A 17,145-nucleotide genomic window follows, 5' to 3' on the forward strand; every position below is an offset into this window, starting at 1 on the left:
CCTCCCAAAAGGGGAGGAGAGGGGATGAAGAGAAGGAAGGTGAAACCTTGTCCCCTCTTGCACACAGCAGAGCCATTGGATGCCATCAGATGTTGGTGATCCTGTTAGTCCCACATGGTACAGTACCCCATGTTACCCCCCCCGCCAAATAACCAGCCCCACCATCACCATTCCTCACTTGAATGAGAGCAAAGCTTCCAGCAGCACTGTTACTGCTCTGGAGCAAGCCACTGATAATATCTAATCATGTTTATAGATCTGACTGCATACTGCCTTGTTTTATTTCTTTTCCTCTTTTCCCCTTTTCCCCTTTACTCATTTAATTTGCTTTTTTCCCTTCTGTCTCCTCTACACTTCTTCATCACCCTTTGAGTTTTCAACCCTTTGCCCCTCAGTTCCCATTTTCCCGTTTTCCTTTGCTCAACTACTCTGCTGCCTCAACCATATTTTTTCTTTCGTCTCCGCCTTCACTTCTCCTCATCCCTAAGTCCATCCTTAATCTTTGTTTATTTATTTGGTGCTGAGGTTGGCTGATGACATTTCTGTAATCACAACCACTAGTGCCAGCAGTTACTCTTTTGCTCTTGCACCTTTTCCTACCTCTTAACTTCTTTTCCTCTTGAAACACAAATTTCAGTACTGATATATTTACACCTTTTCACCTCTTGGATGAGATAAAGGAGATATGCTTTGCTCTCAAAGGAGCCACTCTCTTTTCTCCCTTGTCTCTATAACAACATTCACTTTTTATGGACTCTTCTTTCATTTCAGTGATGCAAAGGAGAAAGAGCAAAGCCTATCTCAGTATTGCCATTCATGGATACTTTTCTTGCTTGTTCTTTCTTTCAGGGATCTGCACTGGGTTATCCACTGTCCGTGCAAAGAACTCAGCAGTTTTCATGGCAGCGAAACACTGTACATGTTGCTCACAGACCTGTCTTCCCCCATTCTACTATGATTCTCCCGTATGGACTTCTCAGCTATTTCCCATATTATACCTTGCTGAACCTGTAATTTTCATCATTTCTCTGAAGGCATCCATATTGTTCCTAGTTTTGTCCATTTTCTCACATGGTTCTTCCATGGACTCAACCAGTCTCATATCCAGTGTGCCACTTAATATTTAACTGTCTTTCCCCTAACATCTAGGTTAGCATTAGGTGCAGTTGCATGGTCTTCTATAGCTGTTATCTAGCCTCGTCCCTTCCTACTTCAATGTGTTCAATGCACTTCAAGTAAAACAATCCTTGTGTCTATCACTTTGTTCAGGTCATGCTCATCTCCCCTCCAGCCTCCACCCTGTTAAGGTTTTTTCCTCTCTTATTAAACATGAAAGGTGGTGTTTTTTTTTTTTTAAAAAAAAGGATCTTATACCCTTTTAAAACCTTATGTCCATCCTCTTCTAGAAAAAAGGAAAATACCAAATACCACACCGTCCTTCTAATCCTGCAACACACAGCCAGTTGGCTAGTGCACCAATCAATTTATATTTTCAACATACAGCACTTCCTTATTCTTCCAGTTCTGCAAAATTATTTGTAATAAAAATTACCCTTGACCCTGTAAGCTATTCACCTTATATGTTCGTACTAAGTTCCTATTTCAGCTACTGGGAGAAATACACATACCTGCCAGCTGATCTCAATGTAATAATATCCCAGTTTTTATTACAATAGTGCCATACTATTATTTCAAAAATCACTGTGCTGAACTGATGAGCCAGGGAAGGAAGAAATCCCCAGAAGTTCAGGACGCCAACCTCTTCCATAAACTAGGACTGACCTTTCTCAGATCGCTCCACTGACTCCAGCACTGGCAGGGTTGCTGAGGGATGGCAGCACTTTTTCAAGCAGGCAAACCTTCAGCCAGTTCCATACTGTATGAGCTAGTCTGATAGAGACAAGGATATATGTCTGAAGCTCTATCACTCTCTGTCTTCTACTTTTTTCGTCTTTGGATATTATGAGTAATGACTTCTGCCTTCTCCCCAGCTCTCGTTAAAACCTGAACACTTCAAATCTTTTGACATAGTCTCCTTGGTTGAGATTTACTACACCTAATTCTGGCCATGTATAAATATATGTTAATTATTAATTAAAATGATGCATTATGTTTAAAAATAGCTATTAGACATGAAGAGCGAACATTACAAAAATGCTAAAAAATCCAAACAATTAATTTTGACTATTCAAAAAATACATATATTATCCCTCAGAATTTGCCTACTACACAATATTGTTTCATGTTCATATCAAGAAATCACTTTAAAAGAAAATTATAGATGTGTAAGAACAAAGGATTAACACAGGATCATTCAGCTGATTTACATGCAATGGTAAACAACAGAGGCAACAAATATGGTGGGAATAATATGCCAAGTTGGCAGAACTTTACTGGTAAGTGTCCAAAAAGAGAAGGTGGGGTTTTCCCCCCTTTTCTTATCTTCTGTTCTACCTGGGTGGTCATGTATCATGACCCTGACAGCCTACACTGCTCGTTTTGGTAAGAGCATTGCAACATATTGTCCTCAGGCTTCCATTGCACATTTGTTCCCAGACGAGGCAGGTTGTTGTAGGAGCTCCTTGCACACCTCTGCCCTTTCCCTCCCAGCTGAATGAATGCATCACCCACATTGAGGACAACAGCACAATGGGCTGATGAAGGAAGGGGAAGATGAGGAGGATGGCTGAGGACCCTGCTGTACAGAACCCCAAGGAAAAGTGCTGCAAAGGGTATCAGAGACCACCACATCACTGTGGTGCAGGATAATGCCAAGGAAACAAGAGGATAAAATGCAACTTATGAGTGGGAAATAGCAGATGTTCTTCCTCAAGGGCATAAGCAGAACTATAATTACAGAAAACAACGACATCCTATCAAGCAGAAGAGCATTAGCTGTGCAGCTGAGAACACCACAAATAAATTGACAAGTATTATTGTTTGCCTTTTCATAAAGTAAGTAAAGAAAAATGACGCAGGGGCATCCCCAGTCACAAAGAAATGGGCATAGGGCATACAGAACAGGCTAAGTGCACAAAAGGAGAGAACATTTTCTTTACAAGGATACAACACGTCCAATAGCATATCAATAGCAAAATTGTACATGGTGTACTTTAGACAGAAGAAAACTTCATACACACTTCATCAGACCCCGGTGAATTAGTCATAGTCTACCCAAATCATAATTTATGTGAAAGTAACCACCAGGTCACAGATGTGTCAGTGCAGTCTCACTGCATTCAGTGGGAACATGCTTGTATGAAAGGCTACTTGGATGTATTTTTAAAGGATTAATCTCCAAGACTACAGTAAACTGCACTTAATGTATTCAAGCACTTACCCCCATCTCAGCTAACTAAGCAAAAAAACCTCCATGACAAATTCACCTGTTGTGAAACTATAGTTTCATTTTCATCATTCTTTGAATAACACATTGTTTCCACAAAGAAACTAACTCAAAAGGCACTCTTCCACTGGGATTCACTATATCCATAAACATTTGAAAGTAGTTTATTTAATTTCCTTTTTTATCAGAGTCCCCTTTTGATAGCAAAATACTGGTATGAGACTGAAGTGATACAATTCAGAGTGAAGCTGTCCTAACCTCCTTAGCCCCACTTCAACTTTGGTGTAGATAGATGAGAGGTGGGCTCAAGCCCAAGGGTGCGCCAGGTAGTCCCTGCTAGATCCATAATTAGGAAGATGTGCATCCACCCTTTCCTACTCTAAAGCTTATTCAGTAGAAGAAACTGAAATCTTTTATGAATCATCATCTACAGAACTGTTTAGTAAGTTCCAGTCAGTAAAAATGGTGATGTGCTACCAAACGCAATGGACATCTGTGCCACAGAAGGTATTATTTGAAATTAGTAGAGTTACACAGTTTGGCCTGTAGAGCCTTTTTTCCTGATATTAATATTGGGAAAAAAAATGTATCTTAACATTCAGAGCTGTCTTTGTTTGCAAGAGGAACATTACATTTTACTTGCAAACCAAGAAAATTTGATATGGGGCCATTGAAGTCAGAGCAAAGAATTGTTTGAAAATCCCATTCCAGTAGGAAACCTGATGATGTTTCTACGAAAGGCATCAACTAACTCAACAGATCTGCCTCTTCAGTGCATTTGGAATCATACCTGCAAACTTCCATAGGAAAAGCTTGTTTTGTTTATGTTTTGTTCTTTGTTTCATTGCAGGCTCAGCATAACCGTGGGAGAGGAAATTTGGCCATTTCACGCATCTTGCAAGGCATAAGTGAGTGCTGAGCTAAAAGGGTGGCCAGATGACAAATGGGGACAAGGACCTTGAGTCTGACCAGCTGCTGCTGCTCCAAGAAAGCAGTGCCGTTGGTGAGGGATAGGAAGTCATGATGGCTGGGGCTGGAGGAGCCTGAGGACACCAAACTTGTGCGAAGTCCCACGGACTGAGTACCCGTGGCAGTGATGCCACGTGCTGGGCTGATTCTGTTCTCTGCGTGTGTGTGCACTACTGGTCACCCCAGAGTGATCGGGACACTGACTGTTTGGGTGCAATGTCTCAGCTGGAATGGACATCAACACATGCTCACAAAAACTTTGCAGGTGTATAAAACAGACAATGACCAAGTCAACTGATAGACCTTGTGGCGAAATGGTGGACTAACCAACAGAAAACGATATACATATTTCTAGGCAAATATATAGTCTTTAAATACCATAAACAGATAAGCCCATTATGCTGCTTTACAGTTGCACTTCAGAATAGACTTTTTTGACTGTAAGATACAAAACCAAGTAATAACACTGAGGTCAGCTGAGTTGTATGGGAGCATTGGCCAAATGTCCTTAAGAACTGATGAAGGCTGCTACTGTGCTCTGTTAACCTTCATGTACAAAAACATCCCCCAACAGCCCAAGGAGAAAAACAAACCTGGAGCTGTTGTTTACTTTTCACTTCCCTGTCTATCCACCCTATTTTGATGTGCAATTGACGAGTGCAACCCCCACCCCTCAAAAAATATCCATACAGACAAAAGAAAAATCTTTAGTTCCATAAAGTATTAAATCGGCAAAGATTATCAAAACAATATCCTAAGGGGGAGAGAAATTTTCACTGACATTCTGTCAGCTGTCAATCATACACTTTTATTATCCTTGTCTGGCCTCTATAATTTGCCCTTTCTGTGGGTTAGGAGAGAAATTTACTCTTTTTACTTTCTTTTTTGGTTTATTTGTGAAATGGAAATTTTGCTATCAGCATCTATGTGATGATCCCTATGCACCTGAAATGCGGCAGCACATAATGCAGTAGGACAGAAAAGCAAACAAAGCATCCACAAACTAGAATGGTTCTCAGAAACACATTCAAAAAGTTCAAAAATGTCCTGTACCCCGCTGTTACTCACTGTTCTTCTTCAGAAACCTCTATCCACCTATTTCTAAACTCACTTTAAAAATCCCTATTTCTCACTTCCCAGATCAAATTTTCAGAGGCAAATGGAGCAGTCAGTCTTACATTGCAAAGTGGCTTTATGGTGGAAAGAAAGGAAAGAGATTAAGAAGCACCCACCTTTGCTTGAAGAGATTTGCTTTTGAGATGTTAAAATGGTCTTTGGAAAAAAAGTAATTAGAAAATAGTTTAGAATTATGAAGGAGTATGTGAATGATTCAATTTGTTAAGCTTGTTTTTTTGTGTGAATGGCAGTCTTGGGCAATGCCACCTTCACAGTATCAAGACACAAAGGTTTCTTCAGTTGGAATTATTATCCTGAACTGTACTGGAATTTTTTTTCTTCTCTGGCTTTAATGAAACCCTAAAGTTGATGACTATTTTCCATTCAAAAAGGGGAAAAAATATAGCAAAACTTTTGCATAGGTCTAGAGTGTATAGCAAAAATAACGTGGAAACATACTGTAAAAATCTGTTCATAATATATTTGCTGCATTTTAGCCAAAAGCCTCTGCCAAGATTTAATACTTCTTTGTTTTAAAAAAAGTGTTTTAAAAGAAAATAGATATGTAAATTGTGGATTGCTTCTTGGCAAATTATATTTTTAAAAGCAGAGTTGGCAAGTTAGGTTGCCTCTAGAGACTTTGCATCCTAAGTTTGGTTGTTATTAAAAAGAATTTAGTAGTTTAATTCTGGTCTCCAGTTGTCAACATCACAAAGTCATCACGCAGTCCCAAACTACTGCAGTCTGTGGTTAAAAGGAGCACAGAAGTGAAAGTTCAGAGGTGCTATTATTATAGGTCACAACTGACATGGCAGGTACTGGGGCAGAATTACACACACAAGAGATTGCATAACATCTGCTCACATTTTGTGTTCCTCAAGTCCATGTTACTGGTTTTGCTCTTTAATGAGCCCTGAAGTCACCCATTAAAAGGGCAAAATGTAGCTTAGGGAAACTAAAAGCAAGACGGCTTTCCTTTATTCCACAATGACCGGAAATGCCCCAATTTCCTATTTTATGATGACTCACCACAAGTTCTTCTTCTGAGGACCATCTCAATGCTTCTGAGGTCTCCAAGATGTCAGTGTCCATAACTCTTCTGCTGCTTTTAGTCCTTCCCACCCTCAACTTTTCTGCTGTGCCGGCAGGTGAAGGGCTTTTCCTTCCCTTTCCCCCTCAGTCTGTTTTTCCTGTCCTTCTGCAAAATTCCTTCTGCAAATTCCACCCCATTAACCTGCTTCATCTGGTTATTTCAGTGTCTGCCTTCCTTATCCCTCAGTGCCCATGGAGAACACTTGCAGCTTTCCTTCACTTCACATATGTATTTGCCTAATCCTGTGCTTCCATATTCCGTACAAATGCAATCCTATCCACAGAGTATTAATTCCTCTCCTTGTTTTCTGTGCATGTCTGTTGAGCAGTCCTGATTGACAGACCTGCTTGGAACCACTCAAAACTCTGACAGCAAAAGTGATTAACAGGTTAGGTTGGACAACTGATATAAATTCCATTGGAACAGTATATAAAAGCTTTTATTATTGTATATCTAAAAAATCGAGACTGTGTGATGGAGTCATGCCTCTTCAGCGATTAACACCTTGTAGTGGTTATTTATCATCATATATAATTTCAGTCAGGAGTCAGTAGCAGTCTGCTTTCTGTAAAATATGGTTGTCAACTGCATGTTAATGTGAGCTATATGTTCTGGAGAACTGAGACAGTTTGTCTGATATTTGCAAATTACTTTATCAGGCACGAAGAAGTATACCACTTTTCTACAGGTAAGGATTTCCCAGAATTATTGTCAAACATCTAGTTTGCAAAGACATAGTAGTTATTTCCAAAATATTGAGGAAAGTTATTAGGCTAGAAGTTCAGAACCGTCTTCCAAACTGAGGTCCAATAATCTGAGGAAGAAGAACTGAGAAGGGGGAAAATACGATCATGCATGAACCCTCTGACAAACCTCAGGAAAGAGGAACAGAAGTCTGTACACATCCCCATCTAAATGGGCAAGAGTGAACACAGCCTCACTGCATAAGCACAAGGTGCTGAGAAGTGCTTATTAAAGCTGCAAGTGCTTGAAACATGCTGGGATATCCTCTGCCAGATGTATGTGTCCCTTACCTCATCTAGCCTTCTGCAGGTTTTTTTTGTTTACAAGCCATCCACATGGCAGCGCCATTAAGCATGTCATAAAAAGACTACTCAAGTGGTTGTTTTGTTACTGTAATGAAATTACATGTTTTTTAAAACATTGCCATTCCAACTGCCATATGTTATGAAAACTCAAGCCTACTGGGATGCCATTTCATGTAAAGTTCAAGTGCCTTGCCGGTGAATATAATTAATGATAATAGCATTTTATTAGCTTTAGTTACAACCGCAACTAAAATAACACTTTGCAAGTCATGCCAGCACACAAAAAAGAAAGCAAGAACAATGCATCAGCTAGGAAGGAGACAGCTACTCCTAGCGATTGCCCTCCTGTCTGGCCTAACCAGCAGGGGTAGAGGATAATCCTTAAAAATCACTGCTATAGGGCATAACCGTTGCCATCAGGAGGAGAGCAAGGCGGGGAGTGACTGTTGAGGAGTGCTGCGGGAAGCCAAAACCAGACTGAACTGCAGGAGGAACATGCTGGAGAACCACACGAGCAGAGAAAGCTATAGCTGCTGTATGGCTGAAAAGGGTTTCTTGGCCAATTTTACAGACTTGGCTTCTTATTGCTGAAAGAAGATGCAGTGCTAACACTAGATGCTCGGCTGGCACTGGGAGGATGGTGATATCTAGAAAGACGGCCATGACATGCCGCTGGGATACAGTAGCCTCTTCAAATGGCAGAGCTGGAGCAATCACTGATATTAAACCCCCACAAAGCTAGATTTTCCACTACACAACTTCATCTTTGCCTCTCCAAAGTAATCTGAGCATCCTGATACATCCTGATACATCTGATGCCCCAGATCACAGCTCGGAGAAGACAAACAGGAAAGAGAAATAAGGGATGATAATACTTACAGAGGGGAAGAGGGTAGGAAAAAGTGGGCAAGGTAGAACAAATGGAGGGAAAGTGAAATGTTTGCACAGGTGTAAGCAGCTACACCAGAGGAGAGCAAACATTCAGGAAAAAAAAAGCTCTTAAACCCTGTGTGCTGCTGCTGATGTCCACAGGTCCTTGCTGAGGCTGCTGAAGCTAGTTAGATCTTTTGTGTATGTAGGAACCGTAAGATTATATGTGAACCTTTTCTTACTGCCTAGGAAAGAGCTAAAATATCCTGGGATGGATCCCATTACACTGTTCAGAACCTGGGAATACTCCAGAAAAGAGCAGTTTGGCTGTATCTGCCCACTTCCCCTTTCCATTCCTTGTGACCCTTTCCCACCTTCTGTGGTACTCACTGTAACGTATTACTGTCATCACAGGTCTGTTTCTGCTTAGCTAGTTACTACTAGTAGTGAGAAACAACAAAAATGATAATAAAAACTGCTTGAAACACTGGAGATAGACTGCATATGGCAAAAGGAAGCAAGATTTTGGCTGAAATCACCCCTCACCTCTTTCAAAATACTCTTTTAACAAAATAAATTTTCTAATGAATAACGTGATGAAATATAAAGCTAGTTAAGGAAAAAAATGTACTTCTATAACTGTTTTAAATAGGCAAGTTTAGTTTTTACATCATGAAGAGGGGTGCTATTCATTTCAATGAGTCTTAACCTTCCCTTAGGGTGGTGAAGCATGTAATGGAAGAACTTGATGCTACCTTTGATCATGTTAATTACCAGGGCAGGGTTTTATCTTTATATATGTTCAAAACATAGAAAAAGAAAATAAAGATATTGACATTTTAAAACTTATTTTATGTATTATAGCATTGCAGTTAGATAGAATCCTACTGTTAAAGACTTGACAGTTGACAAAAATATTTTAGTTAAAAGACAATTGACAAAAAAAGCAGCAGATGAGGGACCACTAGCCACTTGGATGGATAAGTATCTGAGGCATTTACTTTGTTGTAATTCATTCAGTATTACAGTAGACTTGGGAACTGAACCCAGATGTCTTGATTTCCAATCTTGTAGTGAAAAAGTTGGCTTTATTTTGCATCTGTTTATCCCCTTTAATAAGTTTTCCTGTCATCATAATGTTCCTGGGGAATAACAGAAATCAGAGCTACATGATGTTGTCCAAGAGCTGCAAGTTTCTACGAAATCATTGGTGCGTTGGCCTTCCGAATAAAACAGGGTATTACTGTCGTGTTTTCTGTGCACCAGTGTGACTGAAAAGCCCAGTGTGTGCATGGCACCATTTCTTACCACATCTACACATGACATAAAGGGAGATCAGAGCTTCAGTCTGCTGAACCTTCCTTTGCTTTTCCTGCTATCTCTCTTCCTGTGGCTCACTGGACTATTTTAAAATGAGCCAGTCTATACTGAAATGCAACCCTATGTGGGCTGGCTGCTCTCAGTATGTCTCAGTGATGTGCAACGAATTTGGTAGAGCTAACATTTCAAAGACCTCGTTTGATCTGAAGCTTCATGCCATCCAACTTCACTCTGATAAATCAACCAAAAGCTTCCTTGGCTCTCCTGACACCATCCAAGACAGGGCATCATTCAGGAGTCTGTCACTACAGTAACAGCCTTTGACCTTTTTGGCTGTGCTTTGCCCACTGTGACTGTTTGTTCTTTGTATTAGCTTAACCAGGATCAGCTGACATGGTGGTAACGTTGATGATTTAATCTTCAAAGTCTGATGACATTTCTTCAGTTTTGAACGATTAGAGGGGTAAAAAATCCCACCCTGTAAACTCTGTACCTTCTCATCATGTTTTTTTAAATTCCTCTGCAAATTATCATGGAAAGAAGACTAATAAATTTTAGAGGAGAAGGAGACAAAACAACGCTTTGAGATTCTTAGGAACAATTAATTCCACTTGAGAGGCACAAAGACAACGGTTTTTCACTATTGCTTTGAAGTAACACCATGCCTTTTAAATCCATAATCTGGGTGATTTGATGTTCTATGCACCTCAAATTCACTGCTTGCATCCCTTTGAAGCACACAGCAACAAGACTCTTCAAGCATCAGAAAGCCTTTCCCGAGACCTTGCAGGACATCAGATTTGAATTCTACTCCCCTTTCTCTCCTCAACTTCTTACCTAGCTTTTGCCATATTAAATGCCTGTTTTCTTCGTCCACATTTTCTGTCCTGTCCATTGAGATGGCAATCTTTCTGTGTCAGAGTCTGACTGACACAGGCACTGGTTTCATCTGGACTGCAGACTGACATCATGACAGATCAAAGCAGACCATTGACTCATTGGTCATAGACCTGTCACAAGTAGAGCCCGTGATTTCTATTGATGGGCTTATTCTTCAGAAGTAGGGCTTATTCTTCTTCTGTTTCAGCAGACAAGCTACTTAACTATTTGCTGGTTTTATTACAATATTCGCTATTTATAGCATGTGCCTGGTTATTCAAGGAAGTAGCACTATCACAATTTCCTACCTGGATGAGAGATATTCTTTAAAGAAGAGTATAAGAAATAAAAAGTCTGTTGTATAATTTTTATATAATTTCTCTATCATATTTTGATCAAATACTCCCAACTTCCCAAGGTCCTATATCTTATCTATCCCTCTTAACACCAGATGGCACACTGAAATAAGTGGTGTCCACATCCTTCAAGCAGCTGGAAACTCTCTATGGACTCTTGGAGAAATCAGGGCAGAATATTTCTGAGAAAAAACAACTTGTACCATACATATCTGGTATCGCATGTGTGACTTCCAGATACAATCAGAGATGAAAAGGAGTACAGCAGAAATTTCAATATGTATATTTGTTTAATATTTTTATTTTGGCATTGCTTAGCCTTGAATTTTTCACTGATAAAAAGGAAAGAAAACTTTTAAATACACATTGCAAAAATCTAGTCTCCAGTTCTCTCTGTGCTCTGTGGCTTTTCTTCAGCCATCCAGACCATCATTGCAGAATCTCTGTAAGGCCTCCAAACTGGGTCTAGTATTTACATTTACATCTGGCAGTACCTTTAATAACTCCTTGTACCTTCAGATTTTTTCTTTCATAAGTAGCTAAATTCATGAAGTCCCTGTCACCTATATCACTCCAAAATTCCAAATCTTCCCCTAATTGCTGCTCCTGACACTTCTGCTAGAAACATTTCTCTCTGGAATACATGCTTTTGCTTCTGCACTACACTGAGATTTTTGACTGAAGTTTCTATAAAGTATATTCTTAAAAACACTGAATTTCACACAGGGCATAAGAGGGTTTTATCGTTAAGTTAATGATGGTAGTATTAAACACCTAAATATTAAAGTACTTGGAATGCCACACTGTTGGCTTTGTTTTTTTTTTTAAATACTACTCACAAAAAAAGCCTGGATTGCAGTTTCTCTCTTTTATAGAGAATAACTATAAGGAAAGAAGCAAAAGAATGTTCTTACATTAAATACAGAAGAATATTTTACAGTAGTATTGCTTTCAATATTGAGTTCATGCATAATAGGGCATGTAATCTAATAAATGTTTCGTTCAACAGAGGATAATGTAAAACAGATAGAAATAATGTTCTCTGTCTATTGTCAAGCATTTAAATTGGTTCTCTACTTGTTGTTATATCTTAGGGCCTATGTCTCTAATGCTCATCCAAAACACATCTTAAGTTTCATGTACTTTCTCTTTTCTTCCTATATCCTTCCCCCTCCTCCATCCAATCCTACAGTCTTTTTATCCTCATCTTCATCCAATTCCCACCCATTCTCCTTCTTTGAAGCAATCTGCCTGCTCTGGCTTTGATCCAACTGAGTAATGAGCTGAAAAATCTCCTCTACAAGCCCTGTTTTTCCAGGAATCTTTTCCTGGTTATTCTCCTCCCTAGAATTCTCCACAGTCTTCTTCCTGAAATTTATGTGATGTTTTGAATTGCCTTTTGATAGTGAGGGTTGAAATCAGAAAACATTTCTGCAGAGGAACAGATCTGTACAAAATAGGTTCTAAAACATTTAAAACGTAATTCTTGCATTTCCTCCCTCTTTCATCTGTAAGCCCTATTGAAGATACCTATTACATTATACTATATAATGACTATAGACATTACAATTTGGACAATTATAAACCTACAAGCCCTACAAAATCCTTTGAAAACCATATCCTGACCTTTGAGTATTGTCCATGCTTGCTCCTTTTTTTTTTTTTGTGAAAGTGATTGAATTTCCTAGCCACAGACGAGTTAAGTGGCTACAACTCTATTTACATTGAGGTATAAACTTACTTGTCTTACTAAACCCACTGTGACAGGACTAAATTCTCAAAAAGACTAGCCAGTTAAGGTTTTCTTAATAGTGGAAATGCCACTGATTTTTTTTTTTTTTATAAAAGTATCACTTATTTAAAAATTAAATGGAAAATCATTGCCATCCCATTCAACCTCATTTGGGAAGTGGTAACAAAAATGCCCAAACCAAACAAACTGGAACCTTTGCAATGTGTCTGTATATTAAATAAGAGTCTCTACAGTGATATGAGTCAGAGTCATATCAATATAAATTTATATTTAGTGTTTTTAAAGAAAACCAATGCCCTTTATTAATTTAATGGTAAAAGACATCTTTGCAAGTTTCACAGTTTCTCCTTGCATAACAATTTCACTGCAAATCTGGGATCTGGTCTAATATCATCAATGCCAGTGGGAAAACTCCAGCTACACTTAGTGGGAACAGGTTCAGCCCCTAAGATTCCCTTTAGCCTTGTCCACAAGCTGCCATCAGTAAGCTACTCATTTGTTTCAGTTTATTCTAATTTTCAGTATTTTTTCACATCAGTCTTAGTAACTCTCCTGTAATTCTCAGGCTGTACCAATGAGACAAGGTTGTAAAAAGTAGCTCTCCTATACTATTAATAAGCATATAAAATTGTGCATCTGTAATTTTTGCAGCCATATAAATAGTATATGCTGGCAAACGAGGAATGACTGAATTTTCAGGCACGGTGGCAAATGGAAGGTCAATGTAAAAGGATAGTAAAATAAAAATTGTAGGAAGAAAAAGCCTATGAGGAAGGAAAGCTCTTTTATTGAGGAAAAGATATCAACCTCAAAGAAAGCTAAAAGACTGGCTTTTGAAAAAACCTAGGATGTAGCAAATGTTTCTCCAAATATGTCAAAGTCTGTGCCATGCAGCATGACATGCCATGTGACTGAGATATTCCAACTCTATCGTCCATAGAATCATAGAATCATAGAGTAGTTTGGGTTGGAAGGGACCTCTAAAGGTCATCTAGTCCAACCCCCCTGCCGTGGGCAGGGACATCTTCAACTAGATCAGCTTGCTCAGAGCCCCGTCCAGCCTGACCTGGAATGTTTCCAGGGAGGGGGCATCCACCACCTCTCGGGGCAACCTGTGCCAGTGTTTCACCACCCTCAGCATAAAAAATTTCTTCCTTCTATCTAGTCTAAATCTACCCCCCTTTAGTTTCAAGCCATTCCCCCTTGTCCTGTCACAACAGGCCCTGCTAAAAAGTCTGCCGCTTTCAATGTCCAGACATTGAAAGTACTAGTCCTTATACTTGCCTGCTTGCCATATGGAAAATATGACTTCCAGTAAGCTTGTAGCAGTAAATGACATACAAGAAGTTATGGGGACCATGTATTTATTTTGTGAAACACTATTTAACAGATACCACCTTTTATCCTAGAGGTGAATTAACTAGTAAGAGGAAGAGAAGATGAAAGTGAGGTACAAATCAAGGATAAAATAATCCCAGTTATGTTTTGGGAATTTTTTGAATTTAAGAAGACATAAATAAATAACTATAAATATATATGATGGCAGTGTATGTGAAATAGTATATTCACAGTCTAAGGCTGGGCTGCTTTTGCCTTTCACTGTAAACTTGAAGTGGCTCACTTAATTTCCTAGAAACTTTCTTTACTGATGTGAATATTACCAAGCAGAAACGTACTCATTTTCCAGGGAAAGTAAAAGGATGTGTAATCAAAACCAGAATTATTTCTGAAAGGAAACTGGCTCATTTTTAAAATGAAAATATGTCTTGCGTTAGGGAAGTGTGATCATTCTTGATTCTGTGATTTCCAGAAAGCAAAAACTCCAAACCCCCAAATCCTATTTGTGAAACAGAAAGAATAGAACTTTCCATACTGGATCAAACCAGAGGCCTGGGTAGTTCAATATCCTGTTTGTCACTACCTGAGAGAGCAGCTTCAGAAGAAAGCATGAGAACTCCCCCAGGGAGCTTGTTTGACACAATCTATCCCCCCCAAGATAATTTCTAAGGGTAATTCTAACTTCTAAAGTTGGGAAATGATATAAGCTCTTAAATTAAGAGCGTTAATATAAGTTTCAGAAATTTAATATAATTTACAAGACTTTTATTGAAGGTATTTTTGTATACTTCTGCGACTATAAGTCGCCCTTGCTTAATTTGGTAGTAAAGAAGTGTGTGCAGGCACATATATTATTTTAAGATTTGTAAGAAAAAGTTGCCAGAAATTACTCTAATCGTCTCAATATCTGCAACCAATTAAAGCATTTCGCTTATTTCTATTGATGGTTCTGAAATATTCAGAGGGGAAAAAAAAAAAAGGAAAAAATGGAGAAGAGGGAAAAAAAAGTTACCTGCTCAATGGTGAAGCAATTAAAACAACCCCCAAGTAGTGGGGGTGCAGCTATGTGATGCACGAATGTGTGGGGATGGCGAGCGGCGCTGGAGCGGTTGTGCCGTAGGGCAGGCATGAAGAGCCGCTCGGCGGGACAGGGAGATGCTACATCGCTGCTTTGTCAATTGCAAGCTGAAGAACATCAGTGACCGGCAGTGAAGCATTAACTGCGACGGCCTACCTGCAAGTGGCCTGATGCTAATGTGAAATGGCAGCTGAGAGCAGCTCCATACAACTTTCTCAGCCTCCCTAAGTAATTGGTAACCTCTGAACCCTGCTCACATGAGTAGCTGGGGAGAGCTGCTCCCAGTTAGGCAGAGAGGTCAAGCCAAAGCCTGATTGTCTGGACCTTCAAACATGTGACCTTCTTTCTCAAAACTTTCTTTCTCACACCTAAAGATCATGCCACTGGCCCCCAGAACTGCACTTTGATCGGTGCTTGGGGCGCTTTGTTTACCTTATGTATTAAGCCCCGTCAAATGTGCTTGAACTGTACAGTATCAATTTTTCCCAGGTCCTTTAAGTTTGGGCAAAGAGAAACTAGCCTGTCTTAGCAAACTTCTACCTTACTTAGTGCTGATCTTGGACTTTTGCAAAACTGACAGTATCACTAATCTAATCCTGATGTCTGCAATGAGGTTTAACACTTGGAACATCCAAATGAAGTTTAACCGGAGCAATTTACTGAACTTTTAGGTCCAGCATTTTTCTGGGGCATATTCTGCTTTTAGATTGAATATGACTGTATGTCCTGATTAGCGCAGTGTTGTGAAAAGTGGAATCAAAGCCTCGTTCCAGGCAGCTACCAGGTACTACAGCATTCCCAGTCACACTTAGCATTTGACCATGCATGCACTAAAGTTTTGCCAGGGCTTTTGAGAGGCCAAATCAAGTCTTTGTTTTTTAAACAGAAATGTAAAAGAATGGAAGTCAATCTCTGTTTAGTTTTTATGGGCTTTAAATATTTTTATTTGGAAAACCATCCAAATATTCTAGTTGCAGCACAAAACCGTTATTTCTTCTTTGCTTCCACTACCAACATTTTCTGGAAATACACTTCACTGGCTGATCATGCTCCTATGTTCCAGATAAAGGTTTCGCTACATGCTTTTCTCTGGCAGAAACTCTCCTGTTGCCCAGTATCCTCAACTCTAGCTCATGTTAAATATCTAATTTCCTTTAATAATTAAGAAGACAGTTTGGAGGCAATTATTGCTATTTCTCTCCTCCCTATTCATCTGCTCTACTATCAGCTTCTTTTCTTGCATTTTGATTTCTGTTTTCGTGGAAATCATTTTCAAAGCAGGTCACTAATAAACTGGCAATGGTCCTGCTCAGTGGTATTAAGAATAACTGTTCTGGCATTCTCTGATGCTGAATTTCACATAGCAATCACTGGCAAGCCCTACAATTGTTGCAAGTTTTACCAGTACAAAAGGACATCCCGGTACTCCAAAAATTTGGTACTCACTTAACCTAGTCAAATTCTTTTACAGTTTAGAAAGCCAGCTGCCTTGCAGTGACCGTCAATTTTATTGTACAAATCAATTTGTCTCCACTGACGGAAAATAATTGCAAAGCAAACAAATTATCCATGCTACATTGAACCCTATTCACTCCAGGGACACTGAGCTTACAGCTTGAGAAGATTTTCCTCTGCCTGTCTCAAAAATAGAGCTTGCTATTAAAAAAAACCCAACAAAACATTAAAAAATCTTACTGCTTTTACTCTTACTGCTGCTGGAGAACTTCAGTATATTAATTTTGCATTTGTCTAGGCATTAAGATGCCATTACGTGGAAGTTTTCTGAGTATACTCAAACCCAAGTCTATGATAGGGCTTTATATACTAAATTTTTAGTACAAAGAGCACTGTTGTTGAAAGTGAAGGATTTGGAAGCTGCTGAAGACTTACAAAGTCACTCAGGATCTTATGTAAAAGCACAGTCCAGCGGCTTTTTATATAGGCCAATATACACACAGGGATTTAAACTCCTGAATAG

Source organism: Aptenodytes patagonicus, chromosome 4 (genome assembly GCF_965638725.1).
Source record: "Aptenodytes patagonicus chromosome 4, bAptPat1.pri.cur, whole genome shotgun sequence".
Lineage (NCBI taxonomy): Eukaryota > Metazoa > Chordata > Aves > Sphenisciformes > Spheniscidae > Aptenodytes > Aptenodytes patagonicus.